Raw genomic sequence first — 16,580 nt, forward strand, 5'->3', positions numbered from 1 at the left:
CTGGTGCACTCGCTCTGCCAAGCATGAAATTATTTCCTTTTTATTTTGACTTTTCATGTGAAATATCTGTGATGAAGCGAATGAATACAGTGTGGTAACTTAACTGGTGTGACCTTTCTCAGGCAGAATATGTCAAGAGGGATGTTTAAGTGTCAAGATTTCCATGGGAAAAAAGTCAGGATTATTAGTTTGTAGCTGTGTCTGTGATGACCACAGATAAATTCTTCTCTATTATAAGTTTCTTTTCTCAGGCATTATCTCTCAATCTAGGACTGTTATACTCTGAAGATGGCTTCGAAAACATGAAGCTCTGGAAACTTTGTCTGTATTGAGAGTTCTGCCATGAAGAAATTGTGAGGCTGATGACGCATAACATACATTGCTACAGATAGGCTAAGTGGTTGGCAGTGAACGCCTTCAAGAATGCTGTTAAATTTCTGATGGAACAAGATGCTGAATGAAAGTGAATAAGCCAATGCATGTATCGTCGTGTAACTAATGCTCCAGTACAAAGCTAAAACAGATGCCCTACACTGATCTCAGTGAAGGTTGTTACGCGAACTATTAAACAATGATAAGTTACTCTCAATGAGTATTCTCATGTTGCTCAAATAATTTGTTTATTGTAAACAAAAATCAGTTTTAAATGCCAGGTAAACATTTCTGACTGTACTGATGTTAGCCTCACAATGATGTAATGTTTCTGTTGTGGTAACAGCAGAGCCACAGCGTCTCCAGCCAATAGGTGATGTCTTCTCTGTGCCCGTGACATCAGCACGTGGTGCTCATAGTGTGTTGGCTGCGCTTATAGTATGCGGATGCCCACCACAATAGAAAAAGAAAACATCGTCGATGATGAGCTGCTGGTCTCGTTGCCTGGAAGGTGGGTGTGCACCCCGATACTAATGACTTTGTCGCTGCAGGCTGACCTGTCACAGGGGACATTAGGAGTGTCCAAGACAACCGAGCACACCTGTGGACAACAAAGACACTGATTTAAGTGCTGGTGCCTATGCCACATAAGCGAAATGTCAAATTTCAAGTTTTATGCCAAAACACATAGACCTTACACATAAAGAGTAGAGGGAGGTGCATATCACAAGGAACAGTTCATCAAAAGGAGTCAGTTTCCAAGTATGAAACAAATTTTATACCGGAAACAATTATAACATTTTAGAAGTTTCGCCTCTTTAGCTGTTACCACAGATTTCAAACGTATAAGCTACAGTTTCTACATTTTATAGTTATATTAGGGGCATCCCCACATTTTAATCTTGTCATGTGGCTTTATGGTTAATGATACTTTGACATAGGTAATGATATAAATTAATTTTTGCCTAGTGAAGTTACTAGTGCCTATATTTTGTTAATTTTTGTTTGTTTCATTGTGCTCATAATGTTTGTTACTGTTTATACCATTAAGTTGCACCATAATATCCAAGAGTGTGACACTAGCTATGGATGAAACTGGCTAATCGCCTAACAACTTTCAGTACAATCTTCTCGTACTTCCAGCCATGTCAAGAAGTCATACTTCCATGTGTTTCTGGACAAGTTGCTATTAGCCCACTGTGAAGCAGTAACTGACTGTTGCCTGGTTGCTGTCCTCATCTTTACTTAGCCATGGAACCAGCTGCGGCTAAGGCCATCCACATAAGACTTTGAGGATATAGCCTTGGATACAACTCGCAGAAAGTCAAGTTGCTCTTACTACCTTTTCTACAACTCATTTGCTGTCTGTTTCTTTTACAGCAGAGCAATTCAAAGATGATGTCTTTAGACAGATGAATGATGTAACTAAGTACTGTAATAATTTACAAATTATCAAGGTCCAATTTTTGAAAGAATATTGGTCTACAGCAATTCAGTGATAACTGCTCATACACTTCTGGATCGAAGACTAGTTCAACCTGGTCAGGGCACAATGAAGTCATTCTGTAAGGCAATCTGTAATGAAGGCAATCTGTAAGTACTGATGTGGGGTGGCTGTACAGTTGTTGTTGTGGGTATAAAACTTTTGTTACCATTCTGTGTTTGGTGAAAACTTGTAGCACCACTCCATGATAATTACGAGAATTATGAACGTTTTCTTGAAAGAGTCTAATATTTTCATGGCCCTTACAGTACAGTGCAAAATATAACACAGGAGCTGTGGGAAGGTGGAAGACTCGTGCCACTTATGATGATGTGCACGGCAGGCAACAGAATTTCAATCATTCTGATGACCAATTTTAAGTAGAAAACTGGCAAATAATAGTGAGGAACATAAATAAAGTGTATATAGCAGCTGCCACAGGTGACCTTGGTGGAGAGGAGGTGCACTCAGTGGGGGAACAAGATTGCTGAATAGCTTGGTTGGGCAGCTGATGGGAAGTTCTATTGAACTTTGTAAGAATGGAGACACTAATGAGTGGGGGAGACATTCCTGCACCACTGAGTGTATGTGAAGAGTCACCTGACTTGCACCCCAGTTATTATTATGACATAACTGACAGATTAAATGCTACTGGTACTATTGGGATAGTGTGACAGTTTGACAAAAAGCAACTGACTGGAACAGGAACAATAAGAAGTAAAAATTCGTTGATGTGGCAAGTGTGAGGACTTCAGGCTCCAGAACAGTATATGAAAGACTGCAAGGAAGCAAGCACTTCTGAACTGCAAGGGAGAGAATTCAAACAAGAATGTTCATTACAAAACACAATAGTGCCTCTGGACAGCACTAATATGATTTACAAATTCGTATTTGATGGAGATGCCAAATATGACTGCCATCAAGGTTGGACAGCACTCATGCAGTGTGCTTTTAGACTCCCACACTCAATGGTGAATAGGAAGAGCAAAGATAGAAATTCGATGCCTGTGACTGAGTTGGGTAAAAAAAAGGCAAAATAAAAGAGTTGTTTTGTGGGGGAGAGCTGGTGCCCATTTCAGTTGATGTCAATCTGATTGTAAAAGTAGCAGTAGGTGGCTTAGAAAGTGAGGTACTGGTTGACAGCTGTTCACAGATTTCAGTGACTTCACCTAGCAAAATGAACACAGTACTACTGCTGACCTGTAACGTTAAAATTTTTGGTGCTACAGAGATGATGTCCAAAACAATCCAACATGAAGTCAAACTAGTTCAAAGTTGTGGTCACAGAATTGCACACGTTAGAGAATTCAGAAACTGTGTTAACATGATCATAGGTATCAATTCTTTAATATAAATTGTTGTGATGTAAATGTCGAGCGGTGTTGTATAATAATGTACATGCAGTGCTAATGTTGGTAATATGCACCTGTGTGTGGTTTTTCTGTATATTGTTGTTCTTGTTGTACGTACTTTGTGTTGAACCGGTACCTAATAAACCATGTGTATTTCCAAATATGGAAAAATTTATTTTTCTAAGAAAATCTCAGCAGGTTATGGGCCCAGGTGTGTGTTAAAAGGACACTTGTACAAAAATAATAACGTAGCTCTGTGCAAAAGGTTTTTAAAGTTATCTCCAAGAAGACGTTTTTGAAGTTGTTAATTCCATGCAACCACAATGGATTCAAGGAGAATTATCACCATCGGAGTTGTGGAAGACAAAACAAATTGGAACATTTGGAAATACAAAATAAGTATTTGTCTATGAGGAATTCCTGGTGCACTTGATGTTGTGGAAGGGAGGACAGTGAAACCTAGTATTATTTCTGAAAGTGCTACCGTTGAACAAAGGGCGATCTATAAAAGTGCTTTAGAAGCTTTTAACAAAGCAGACAGCAACGCTCTACTTGTTTTGACTACAAATGTGTTGGAAAAAACTTAGCAGAAAATAATGCATCTAAATACAGTGTATGAAGTGTGGACAGAATCACACAAAATATTTGATGGTGTCTCTGAAGACAAAGTTTACAACCTTTGTTTGGAGTTCTTTAGTTACAAAAAGGCTCCTGAAGATGATATTGTGACACATATTTCCTAACAGAAATATTTGTGGAGTGAATTGAAACCAGAAATGACCAAAGACATCGTAAATAATTCAGAAATGCCTGATTTGTTTTTGATTTGTAAAATATAAGGTACACTACCAGAAGACTATTTTTTGTTTAAATCTAGTTGGATGCTAACATCTAGAGATGACAGAACAATTGATAATTTAACAAATAAATTGTGTGCATATGAAAAAGCTCTTAGTACAAAGGAGGGTGATTTTAGTAAACAAGTAGCCCTCACTACAGACTCATCAAGGCTGTCATTTCAGCAAGTAAATCCAACAGAGAAAAAGAAGAAAAAGAAATTAATATGTAATTACTGCAAGAAACTTAACCATACAATTAAAGTGTGCAGAAAGTGGGTAGCGGATGGCAAACCTCCAAAACCAGCTACCACAGATACAAATATGCTACTTCTTGCTATGACATCTTCTGTGATGAACTCTGAATGTAGAAATGATGACTGGTATATAGACAATGGTGCAACAAGTCATATTACAAATGACAGGAATTGTTTCAAAACATTTCAGCGTTTTCTAACAAAACAGTCAGTTACTACAGCTAATGGTGACATAATTGAAGCAATTGGAAAAAGGTTCAATAGACATTGAAGCAGCAGTTGGAGGAAAATGGAACAGAATTACCTTGACAGATGTATGGTATGTACCTCAGATTCACAACAATCTATTCTCTGTTCTTGCAGTAAAGGATAAACATCCAGAAAGTAAATTCACATCAACTGCAGAAATTTGTCATCTTAAGATTGATAATGTTACTAGATTGGCAGTTGTCTGTGATTGCTTTGTAGGCCTTTTTAAACTTGCTGTAAGAAATGTGAAACCTAGCTCCCTCAGCGCTGTTAATACCACTAGCAGAGACAATACGTTGCAGCTTTATCATGAAACATTTGGAAACCAGAACATGCTGCCATGTGAAGTCTGTACTTTGTAGCGAGTTAAATAATGAGGTGGAAATGGATAGTGAACTTTGTGAAGGCTGTATTTATGTCAAGGCTCTTCGTTTACCATTTGGTAACAGAAAGAGGACAGCAGAACCAGGTGAACTTATTCACGCTGATGTGATAATGGGAAAGAATTTGACAACAAACAAGCAAAAGAGATTCTTCACAAAGAGGGTGTAATTCAACGCCTCTCAATGCCTTACACTCCAGAACAAAATGGGTGCAGTGAAAGAGAGAACTGCACAGTTGAGGAAACTGCCAGGGCCGTAATGCATGCACATGCAAACATTCCACAGAAAATTTGGGCAGAGACGGTGAACACCACAACCTACATTCTAAACTGAAAAGGGCCTTCCAGTATTCCAGGAACATATTCATATGAATTGTGGTATGGAAGGAAGCCTAGCCTGAAACATCCGCAGGTGATAGGCTCCACTTGCTATGCTCATATTCCAAAACAACAGAGGAGGAACATGGACCAAAAAGCACTGAAATGTGTCCTTATTGGATATGATCACAATGGGGGTTACAGAATTTATTGTGGAGAGGTGTGCAAACTCATTAGGTCACGAGATGTCATCTTCGAGGAGAGGCCACTGAAGAGTGAGAAAAGTTCAACTCTTCCAGTGAATGTTTTCAGTCATCAGGATCCAGTACCTCAGACTGAAGACCAATGGTATTGATAGCGAGAGTGAAGAGGATGGCAGTTCCTTGGATGTAGATGAAGACCCTCAGGAGGAAGATCAGGAAGACACAAGTGCAGAAGCTTTACCATGTCTGTGTGATCGGTTAACCCTCAGACCTCCACAAAAGTTTAATGATTATGTAATGAACCTCTCAATATCTTTCCAAGAACCAGAAACATACAGCGATGCCATGAAGTCTGTTCAAAACGATTTCTGGAAGGAAGTTATGGATTCTGAAATAAAAGCTCTTCAAGAAAATGGAACGAGGGATGTGGTTGACCTACCATATGCAAAGATGTCCATTCCTAATAGATCGGTGTATAAAGTCAAACAAATGCTGATGGCTCAGTCAATAAATTCAAGAAAGATTGGTGATTAAGGGTTATTCGCAACAGAGAGGAGTTGACTATGAGCAGACATTCAGAGCACATTCAGAGCACTGCTAAGTGTTGCTGCAAGGGAGAGCATTTATATTGATTTAAAAGAAACCATTTATATGCAACAACCTCAAGGATGTGATGATGGGTCTGGGAGAGTATGTTGCTTGAAGAAAAGTCCATACAGACTGAAACAGGCTCTGCATTGCTGGAATTAGAAGTACAGTAATCATCTCACTAAACTGGGCTTTCTGAGGAGTGAAGCTGATCCATGTCTTTATGTGAGACAGTAAGGCTGTAAGAAAATATTCCTTGTGCTTTATGTTGATGATGGTCTGATTGCAGCTCACAGTGAACAGGAATTTGAAGACATTGTCAGTGATTTAAGAGAAGAGTTTAAAATTACTTCAGTGCCTGCATCATTTTCTTAGGTCTGGAAATTGACCAACAAGAACGTGGAACTGTATGTGCAAGTCAGACTCATTACACAGGAAAACACCAGAGCGTTTCAACATGAAGAACTGCAAGGCTGTACCTACACCCATTATAAATGACAATGATACAGAAGAAAGTCCTTGCAACTCTGAATTTCCATACAGCCAAGCTGTTGGAGTACTGATGTTTCTGATGTGTGGGAGACGTCCTGACATTGCATATGCTGTCAGTGTTGTATCATGAAATCAACAGATTGTGATGTAGTGAAAGTTAAAAGAATCTTACAATACCTGAGAGGCACAACAAATTATGGACTTTTATATAAAAACAATTCTAGGAAGCAGGTTTTAGAGTGTTCTAGTGATGCTGACCACATTGGTGGTGATCTTGGCTCTGGGCTCTCAACATCTGGTGTCCTTTGTCTGTACTCTGGGGTACCCATCACCTGGATTAGTCAAAGGCAATCTTCTGCTGCCATATCCGCAACTGAAGCTGAGGTTGTGGCTGCCAGTGAAGCTGCTCAGGAAATTGTCTGGATCAAGAAGCTTCTGACAGAATTGGACCAATTGGAGGCAACACCAGTTCTGGAGGTTGACAATGAAGCTGCTATCTGGCTTGCCCAGAATCCCAAGTTTCACTGAAGAATGAAGCATATTCATATAAGGCATTTCTTTGTTTGTGAACTATTTAGTGCTTATGAAATCATAGTTGCAAAAGTAGATACTGTAGAACAACTTGCTGATATACTAAAAAAGCCTCTGTTTTCGATTAGATATCAGTATTTATGTAATAAGATTAGACTTTGCAAGTTATTAAATAAGGGAGAGTGTTAATGTATTTTACATCTTTGGTGTTCTTTAATAACTAAAGTCAGTATTTCATGTTCAGTGGTTAGTAATATGCACCTGTGTGTGGTTTCTCTGTATGTTGTTGTTGTTGTTGTTGTTGTACGTGCTTTGTGTTGAACCAGAACCTAATAAACCATGTGTATTTCCAAGTATGCAAATATTCGTTTTCTAACAAAATATCAGCATGCAGGAAAAGGCAGTCATCAGATCAGCGTAGTTAAACACTGTCAGAGTGAGCTAGAACTTGGACGGTCTGTTGAGTTCTGTTGGTAAGTGGGGTGTACTCAGCCCTTGTGAGGCAAACTGAGGAGCTACTTGTTGGAGAAGTAGCAGCTCCGGTCATGTAAACTGACTAACGGTCAGGAGTGCGATGTGCTGACCACATGCTCCTCCACATCCATATTCATTGATGCCTGTGGGCTGAGGATGACAAGGTGCCCATTTTGGTACCACTAGAACTTCATAGCACCTGTTCATGCTGAGTTTACTTAGGAAAAGGCAGTAGTAACACAATTTTTTTAGTAAAAGGAGCCATTTCTGGGAAATTTTGAACTTCCAAGTAGGACCAAAGGTTGTACCGAAAAAGAAGTATGAAATATAAGTTATATAAGTTTATATTGTTTTGGAGTTCAAAGGGAAGCAGAAAAAGGATGTAAGAGTTATCCTCTGGAAGGAGGACCAGAAACAGATCCGTGGAAAGTTGATGAAGGGATGGTGGATGAGGCACATTAAAAAGGGTATGAGGTTTCCTACTCTGTGGGAAACTTCACAGTGAGGCGACTGTCCGTACTTGAGCTGGGTAGAACAATGCATTCTTTCCTTCTTCTATTCTCTTCCTCTTTTGTTTAATATATTGTTGATAATCTTCAGTATGTGCTTATAGACAATTGAAGTGGGGAAGTCATTAAAATGGCAAGAGAATATGTGAAGTAAGTCAATGGTTGGATACAGGATGTCATGAAGATATCATGATAAATGTAAAATCCCAAAAGTAGAACAGTGTGAATAGAGTTTTGAAATACAGAGAAAATAACAAGGGGGACATGAAGTGAAAACAAGACAAAATTCTGGGTAAATCACAACATTGGAAGTAACACTCTGATATACAAGTATGAACAGTGTTTTTATGGTTTAAGTAAAATAGGTTACAAGAGGAATAAATATAATACAAATGTTACTTGGAACTAAAGTAACAGTGCGGAATGTATAATATATACGATTCCAAGGATCTGATGTTAAGAAGATGAGTGATTTGTGTCACAGACAGGTGTGTGACCTGTATATTTTATGTGATTGGCTAAGGAAATAAGAGACTGAGCAGTGTGGAGCACCAGAATAGGTGGACTCAGGAGTGTAAATATAAAAAGATCTAGTGATTGAGTAAATGTAGCAAAAGCAATCAAGAAAGTATCATTTTCAGTCTATGAAAAACAAAAAAGTACATTAATGGACAGGGAAAAAAGTCTATGAAGTCATGAGTGGTATTCCTTGGACAGAGTAAATCATAATGAGCAATAATGGTAAGCTTCCATCACTAAAGTCATGACTAAAATTATTCTGAAAGTATTTGGAAAAAGCAGCATAACAAATTAATCTGTGTGTAGTTAGAAAACAACCTTTGTTACATGGTGTGGAAAATGGTACCATTCAGGTGTCATTGTGAGGCTTATATTCTGAGATATATGAACCTAGCTCACATCTTGAGAAAGAGGGCTCTGGAGTAGCAATTGAAGTGGACCATGGTGTTGATGAGAAAGAAGGTGTCATGGCAGACATGGCGGACAGCAATACTCTCTTTTGTCCCATGCCTAGGGTTACATCTCAAGGTGGAGAATCATAATCACTTACCTCATATCCTATAGGTTAACACACCAGCACTAGCATGTGAAACTGGGTGGTGAAGTTAGATGCGAAGTGTTAAGTGGTACGACAAAGTAACTGTGATAACACTACATACATAGCATAAAGAGACACTCTTACTGAAATATGTTGTATTGGAATTAACTGGTGTTACTATCAGTGCATGTTTTCTTAAAATATATAGTGTTAAATGTTGGGGGGTGTTCTAGAAACTGGTAAGACTTGGTAAAGGAAATGAAAATGCCAGAATTGAAGGCTGTGAACAGTTGGGGCTAGGAGAAAATGTGAGAAAGTAAAATATACCTACATGATGTAGAAATAAAGGAAAGAGAAGTTTATCATGTACCGATATTCAGAGCTCATGGAAGTTTCAAAAACAATGTGAGAAGATTGATACATGGCAGTGGTAGATTCTTCCACTTTGTATGCTCAGCAAACTCATAGCTAATCTCTCGATAAATTAAAATAATGAAGGAAAGTGATAAGTATATGCAGTCACAGGATGATGGGCATACAATTTGATTACAGTAAGTTTTGTGAAAACATGCTTTGTGATTTGAGAGTTAGATCTCAAGATATATCAGTTTCAACTAAGCACTGACATTAGAATTTGTAGGACCACCTGAAGGCAAGAAGCTATCATTGTTGCATAGGTCGGAAATGGAGGGGGAAGGGGGGACAAGGGCACCACGTCATTAGGGCTGGCAGGAGAGCATAGTTGCTGAAAGTTTCTGGAGAGCTGACATAAGGTTTCGCTAAGGCACAAACAATTAGTAAGACTGAATTTCTGAGGACAGATATCCCTTGGAAATTAGTGAACAGATGAGTCCAAGGAAAGGACAATCAAGTAAAGAAAAATAGTACACCCAAAAAATGCATTTTACGACAGTAAAAATGAAACGAAAATTTTTCAGAGAGTTTTGCTAAAGAGTATCCACTGGAGAAAACAATATAGGACACTGCAGTTTTCATAGACAAATAACTGATAAAGTAGCTTGTCTGCTGTCACAGCAGCCTCATATGTTCTAAGTAAGACAGACAGGCCATTGAATGGAAGAAAATGTCTTGGAGCTTGGCTGATGTCGGACCTACTTCAGACTGTAATCTGCCTTGGTTACATCATCCACATAGGCAGTCTTTTTAGTTGCTGTTTCAATATTTATTTTTCCTGGTGGCAATATCTACAGACTTAGATGGAGGTAGTTTAAGTGAACAAAGCATATGGGAGGCCATACATCATGACTCAACCAACTGTCGGTCAGTGGGTTGAGACCTTCATTGGTATACTGGCTCATTGTTGTAACAGGATGTTGACGATGGCCGTGTGGTTGAGTCCAGGTTGTTAGTGTGATTTTTGTTCTGAAGAAATCATGTGATTTTATTAAAGGCAGAGTCCAAAACTTTCCTAAGAGCCACATGGCACAACATCAAAGGGATTTTAAGGTTATCTATGAGTATCTAAATACGACACAATGGGATTGTTTTGTATCCACATTAGTTTGTCTCCCAAACTCCCTGAATTCAGATAAGTACTGTTCTCAATTTTGCATAAATGTTGTGCATTCTTAATGTCAACGTCATTGGCAAGTAAGGGGCCTCAACAAAATAGTTGATTTTATCAGATAGTCTGTTCTTTCTGTGTTGGTACACTGACCCTTTTCCGAGTGTTATTGTAGTCATGCAAGATTCAGTGATGTGTGCAGACTGGAGTGCAGCATAAAAAGAACTGCCTCATAGGTACGGATTGTGTTGCTGGACTTAAGGCATGCAGTCTCTTAACGTAGGTCTATGATAAAATGAAATTCTGCACTCCTGTTAGATTGTCAATTACCGTCACATGCAAGTTGTTCCATATTATGTTACCGTACTGTGTATTGTCTTGGTTGTTTCTCTCTGTGCAGTCCAGTGTACTTATTTGTATTAACATCAAATTGATGAAATATGTTCACAAAATAACCAAGAGGAGGTCAGTTTTTAGTTCTTAACAAGCATGAAACAAAAATTTGTTTAATTCACATACTGTGTAAATTCTCTTATGTCTGTAAATAAGTAAAAATCTGTTCTTATTTTTAAACACACCCAGTGTTACATTAAACTTGTTGAAACTGGTGAAATTTTCCTGTTTGTAAAAGTTAACTTCTTGAAAACTAGCAGTCATAAAGCTTTGGGCAGCGGAAATGATAACAGTGGGATATGACAATGCCAAGCTCCAAATGGTGCGCTGGAGGCGATACCAGAGCAGCATGCTAGTTGTCAGCAGCCAACTGCTTTAAACTTGACCATATATGTCTTCTTGCCTCTATACACCCAAGATCCATATAGCATGTAGGAAGGTAGGAGATGAGGTACTGTTGGAAATGGACCTATGAGGGGCCATCATGAGTTGTGCTTGCATAGCTGAGTCAGTAGAGCACTTGCCCACAAATGGCAAAAGTTCCAGGTTCACGTACTGGTCTGGCACACAGCCTTACTCCACAGGAACTCTCAGATCAGTTCTTGCTCTCCTGCACAGTGAGAATTCATTATGTCCTCTCCAAGGCAGGCCATTCTCACATGTGTCATAAGGCCTATAACATCTATCCCTCAAATAATAGTTACCAACAGGTGCTGACATAAAGAAGAAATTGGTGCAGGAACAGCTCTTCATTGTGTCATTGTGCCCCTCATCAATAGTACTCCATGTCCCAATATATGAGGTATATATTATACAACTGTATGTTTTAAATGTAATCTCACTGTGTCACTACATTTACACAATTAAGGTTGCTGGGAACAAAACATGAGACAAACCTGAGCAGTATACAATAAAAGCATATGGGTGATACAGCAAGAATGCATTTATGCATGTTGGCATCAGCAAATACTACAGGACAACTTTGGCAGTTTCTTTACAAGCCTTTAAGATTTTCCACAGTAGATGCATTAGCTTTGCTGTGAATGTATTTATTGTAGAACATTTGACAAAGGCAACTGGAACAGCATGCAAAAGAAAATACTCTGTAATGAGTCACTAGATACCAATGATTGCTTATATCAAAACACTCACTGGATAAAACTCTCTGATCTTTGGAAACTTGTCAGCATAGACAGGATTCAAACCACCTAATTGTGTTTCATTGGAAAGCTGGTCACAGAGGCCATGATAATAATTAAGAATCTATTCTCTGCAAAATGGGTTTTTATTATTTCAGAGCCTCATTGCTCACTATTTTTTTAATGAGACAGAAATTAGCATCATCAACAATTTTACGAACATTGATTGTTTGATTCTTATTAATGCACACCACTGCTGCATCTCTGAGGCTTTGCAGAAATGCAGTGTCTGCCATAGACAGAGGTCATATTGGATGTGGTATACAATGAAATTAGTTAAGGCTTTCACTTCTCTGAGAGACAGATGTGCTTGTCTTGCACTGAATGACTTTTGAAATTTCTTACATGGTTATGCATTCAGAGTTAATGCCCTACACCGATGCTAACAGCATGCATCCAAGTAACAGCAATGCATTCATGTGTGTAGTCACATACAGTTGATAACCTATTAGTGTCATTTTGATCAGGGGCATGGAATTTGGGATTCTGGTCTGCTACTCATTTTGTTTACTTAGTAGCATTTCACTTGCAAGTGCTGGAATTTCCAACACTTAATGCAACATACAGAGCTGAGAGAGATCACGGAAAAACAATGTAGGATACACTAGATGCTGAAGAAAGATACCTTGATACAAAGGCAAATGCTTTTACTTGAGGTTGACAGATGAAGTGAATGTGTCATTGCTTACTAGGCCATTCATTCTTTTCATTGTGTTTATACATGCTGTACTGAAATAAAACTTTCACAGTTGTGAAACAACTTGAGGTGCTCATAAACAACAAAAGTAGATGAGAAATTGACACTGCACACTTATTGAAAATTACCTATCAAACTATTAAGTTCTATTTGTGCTTGCACAGGTTAAGATGAACATTAAAGATTAGCTGGAAAGCTTCTACTTTATGGGAAGAAACCATTGTTAATACCACAGTTCTCTTATTACTGCTTCTTGCTTTGAATTTACAGAATTCTAGTTATAATTATCACAGGACAAGTCTGCTTTCAAGTAACACTTTTAATCACTTTTTCGCAGAAGAAGCTGACTTGCACTGTGGTGTAGTGGTTATTATACTAAACTATTGAATGGGGGGTGCTGAGTTCAAAACTCACCTGCAGTATACCATTTTAATTTCTATATTCAGTTTGAGTACATTCTAGAAGTATCCACAAATGTCAAGAATCATCGTACTGGAATGTTCTATATATGTGTGTGTGTGTGCGAGTGTATACCTGTCCCTTTTTCCCCCTAAGGTAAGTCTTTCCGCTCCTGGGATTGGAATGACTCCTTACCCTCTTCCTTAAAACCCACATCCTTTTGTCTTTCCCTCTCCTTCCCTCTTTCCTGATGAAGCAACCGTGGGTTGCGAAAGCTTGAATTTTGTGTGTGTGTTTGTGTTTGTTAGTGTCTCTATCAACATACCAATGCTTTCATTTGGTAAGTTACATCGTATGTGTTTTGGCCAAAGGCTCTGAGCTCTTGTACGTGCAAGTGCTGAATAAATCTTCTTTAAGTGAAGTAAGTGTCCATCATTCATCTAAGTACACCTTCTTCTACATGACATTATTCTGGTGGAGATGCTGGGTATTGGAACTTGTGACGACACAGTTGCTCCCATCAGGCCACAACAGAGCCACCGTTAATGTGGCGAGAAACCTGAGTTTGGGCCATATTCAACAGATTGCAATCTACTGGAGACAGAAGAAGAAGAGGATATTACAATGACAGTGACTGTGTGCCACCACATGAGACATCCTTCTGGGTTCTCTGGTGATGATGGCCAAGATCCAAACAAGTGGCTGAAGGTATATGAGCGTTTGGCCAAATTTAACAAATGGGATAACATTGTGTGTTTGGCTAACGTATTTTTCTACTTGGAGGGTACTGCCAAGCAGTGGTATGAGAACAACGAGGAGAAGTTAACAAGCTGCGAAGTATTCCGGGTGGAACTGCGCAAGTATTTCAGTGACACACAGTGACAGAAAGGCAAGGCTGATGATAAATTAAAGTGCAGGGCACAGCATCCACAAGAAACTACTGCATCCTACATTCAAGACAGCTTCGAGCTGTGTAAAATAGTGGATCCTAGAATGAAGGAGGAAGATAAGGTTGCACATATCATGAAAGGTGTTGCTGAGGACATGTATCAAGCCCTACTCCTGAAGGAGGTTTCGACAGCAGACGACTTTATAAAATGGTGCCAGTATATTGAGACAATGCATCAAAAAAGAATTACATGCAAGAAGTTTGAACGGCCAGATTAGCACTGTAGACTATCAACCAATAAGCCAGAGAGCATACCATGTGTCAGCAACTGAACGTCAAATAATTTGCGATGAGATAGAGAAAATGATGAAAAACGACTTCATTCAACCTTCGCAGAGCCCATGGTCATCACCAGTGGCCCTTGTCAGGAAGAAGGATGGCAGTTGGTGCTTTTGTGTTGATTACAGGAAGCTTAATAAGATAACTAAAAAGAACATTTACCCTCTTCCACAAATTGATGATACACTAGATGGTCTGAAGGAGGCTAAGTTTTTCTCAACCATGGACATGTACCCGGGGTACTGGCATATTGAAGTAGATGCGGCTGATCATCAGAAAACTGCATTCATCACCCCTGAGGGCCTGTATTGGTTTAAGGTAATGCCATTTGGTTTGTGTAATGCACCAGCAACTTTTGAATGGATGATGGATAACCTTCTACGTTACCTGAAGTGGACGATTTGTCTTTGTTATTTAGATGACATTATAGTGTACTCAGAGACATGTGATGAACACATCAAAAGACTGAGGGCTGTTCGTAAGTGTCTGCAACAAGGCAGACTGAAAGTCTGTCTTTGGAGCAAAATAAATCAAAATACTTGGACACCTAGTGTCAAACTACGGTGTGTGGCCAGACCCAGAAAAGGTGAAATCTATAATGGAATTTCCTATTCCTAAAAGTATTAGAAATGTGGGAAGCTTCCTCATATTATATTCTTATTACCATTGTTTTATCAAAGACTTTTGTATCAAAGCCAGGCCACTCCATGAGATGCTAAATTTATCTGGAGTGGTGCTCAACAAGATTCTTTCAATGTGCTGTGAAAAGCTCTGAAGACTGACCCTGTAATTGGTCTGTATGATGAGAGAGCACCTACAGAACTACACACAGATGCCAGCGGTTATGGGCTTGGTGTTGTTCTGGTGCAAATTTCGGATGGAAAAGAAAAGGTTATAGCCTATACTTCTAGGGCACTTACAAAAACTGAGAGAAACTACTCAACTACAGAAAGAGAATGACTTGCTGTGATCTGGGCCATGTGCAAATTTTGACAGTATCCCTATGGAAGGCCATTCACAGTTGTTACACACCATCATTCATTTTGTCGGTTGACAGAATCGAACAGGACAACTCGCCAGGTGGGCACCATGTTTTCAAGAGTATGACATTACCGTAGTGTACAAAAGTGGAAGAAAACACCAAGATGCAGACTGCCTCTCAAGAAACCCTGTGCAAGACCATCAAGGCTTGGTGAAGATAGTGACTGTCTCACTACACTTCAGGATCTCTCTGCTTAGCAGAAGGAGGACGCCAATATATCTCAAATTATGCTTGCCCTAAATCAGTCAGAGGATGTGAAAGGACAATTTAAGGTAGTTAATGGATTACTTTGCAAGAAAAACTTTGATCCGTTTGGAAAGAGGTGGCTACCAGTGATTCCTGAACACATGTGCTCAGATGTTCTACAGAAATTCCATGACACACCTGAGGCTGGACATTTAGGATTTGTTAAGACATACGATAGAATCCGCAAGAGATTTTTCTGGCCAGGTTTATTTAGGAGTGTCCGTCACTATGTATCGTATTGCAGAGAGTGCCAGAGGAGAAAGGAAGTTCCTCAGAAACCATCTGGCCAACTCATACCAATTCCACCAGCCGAAACACCTTACCAGCATGTTGGGATTGACCTCCTTGGATGATTTCCAATGTCTGCTAGTGGAAATAGATGGATTATTGTTTGCACTGATTATCTGACACACTATAACATTACAAAAGCTGTGAAAACAGCTGAAGCATCCGAGGTAGCCAAATTCATTGTGGAAGACACTGTATTAAAACATGGTGACCCAAGGTCGTTAATTACAGATCGAGGGAAAGTTTTTCAATCGAATCTTGTGACAGAGATAAGCCGTCAGTAACATTAATCATCACATGATGACTGCCTACCATCCGCAAACTAATGGGCTTACTGAATGCCTTAATAAGACCTTGGACAACATGCTATCAATGTTCGTTAATGTTGAGCAGAGCAGCTGGGAGGGGTTGCTACCTTTCGTGATGTTTGCCTACAACACCGCAAAACAAGACACCACAG

The 16,580-nt window shown here is 39.2% G+C and overlaps 1 long non-coding RNA gene across 1 annotated transcript in view; it reads right to left on the reverse strand.

Moving 5' to 3' along the window:
* Positions 1-924: 924 nt before the first annotated feature.
* Positions 925-16,580, reverse strand: part of LOC124735540 — a 40,575-nt gene continuing 24,919 nt past the window's right edge. The window contains exon 3 of the long non-coding RNA XR_007009444.1: positions 925-973. This is a non-coding gene — a long non-coding RNA (uncharacterized LOC124735540). The remainder of the gene's footprint in view (positions 974-16,580) is intronic.

Source organism: Schistocerca piceifrons, unplaced genomic scaffold (genome assembly GCF_021461385.2).
Source record: "Schistocerca piceifrons isolate TAMUIC-IGC-003096 unplaced genomic scaffold, iqSchPice1.1 HiC_scaffold_1682, whole genome shotgun sequence".
In the NCBI taxonomy this organism is placed as follows: Eukaryota; Metazoa; Arthropoda; class Insecta; order Orthoptera; family Acrididae; genus Schistocerca; species Schistocerca piceifrons.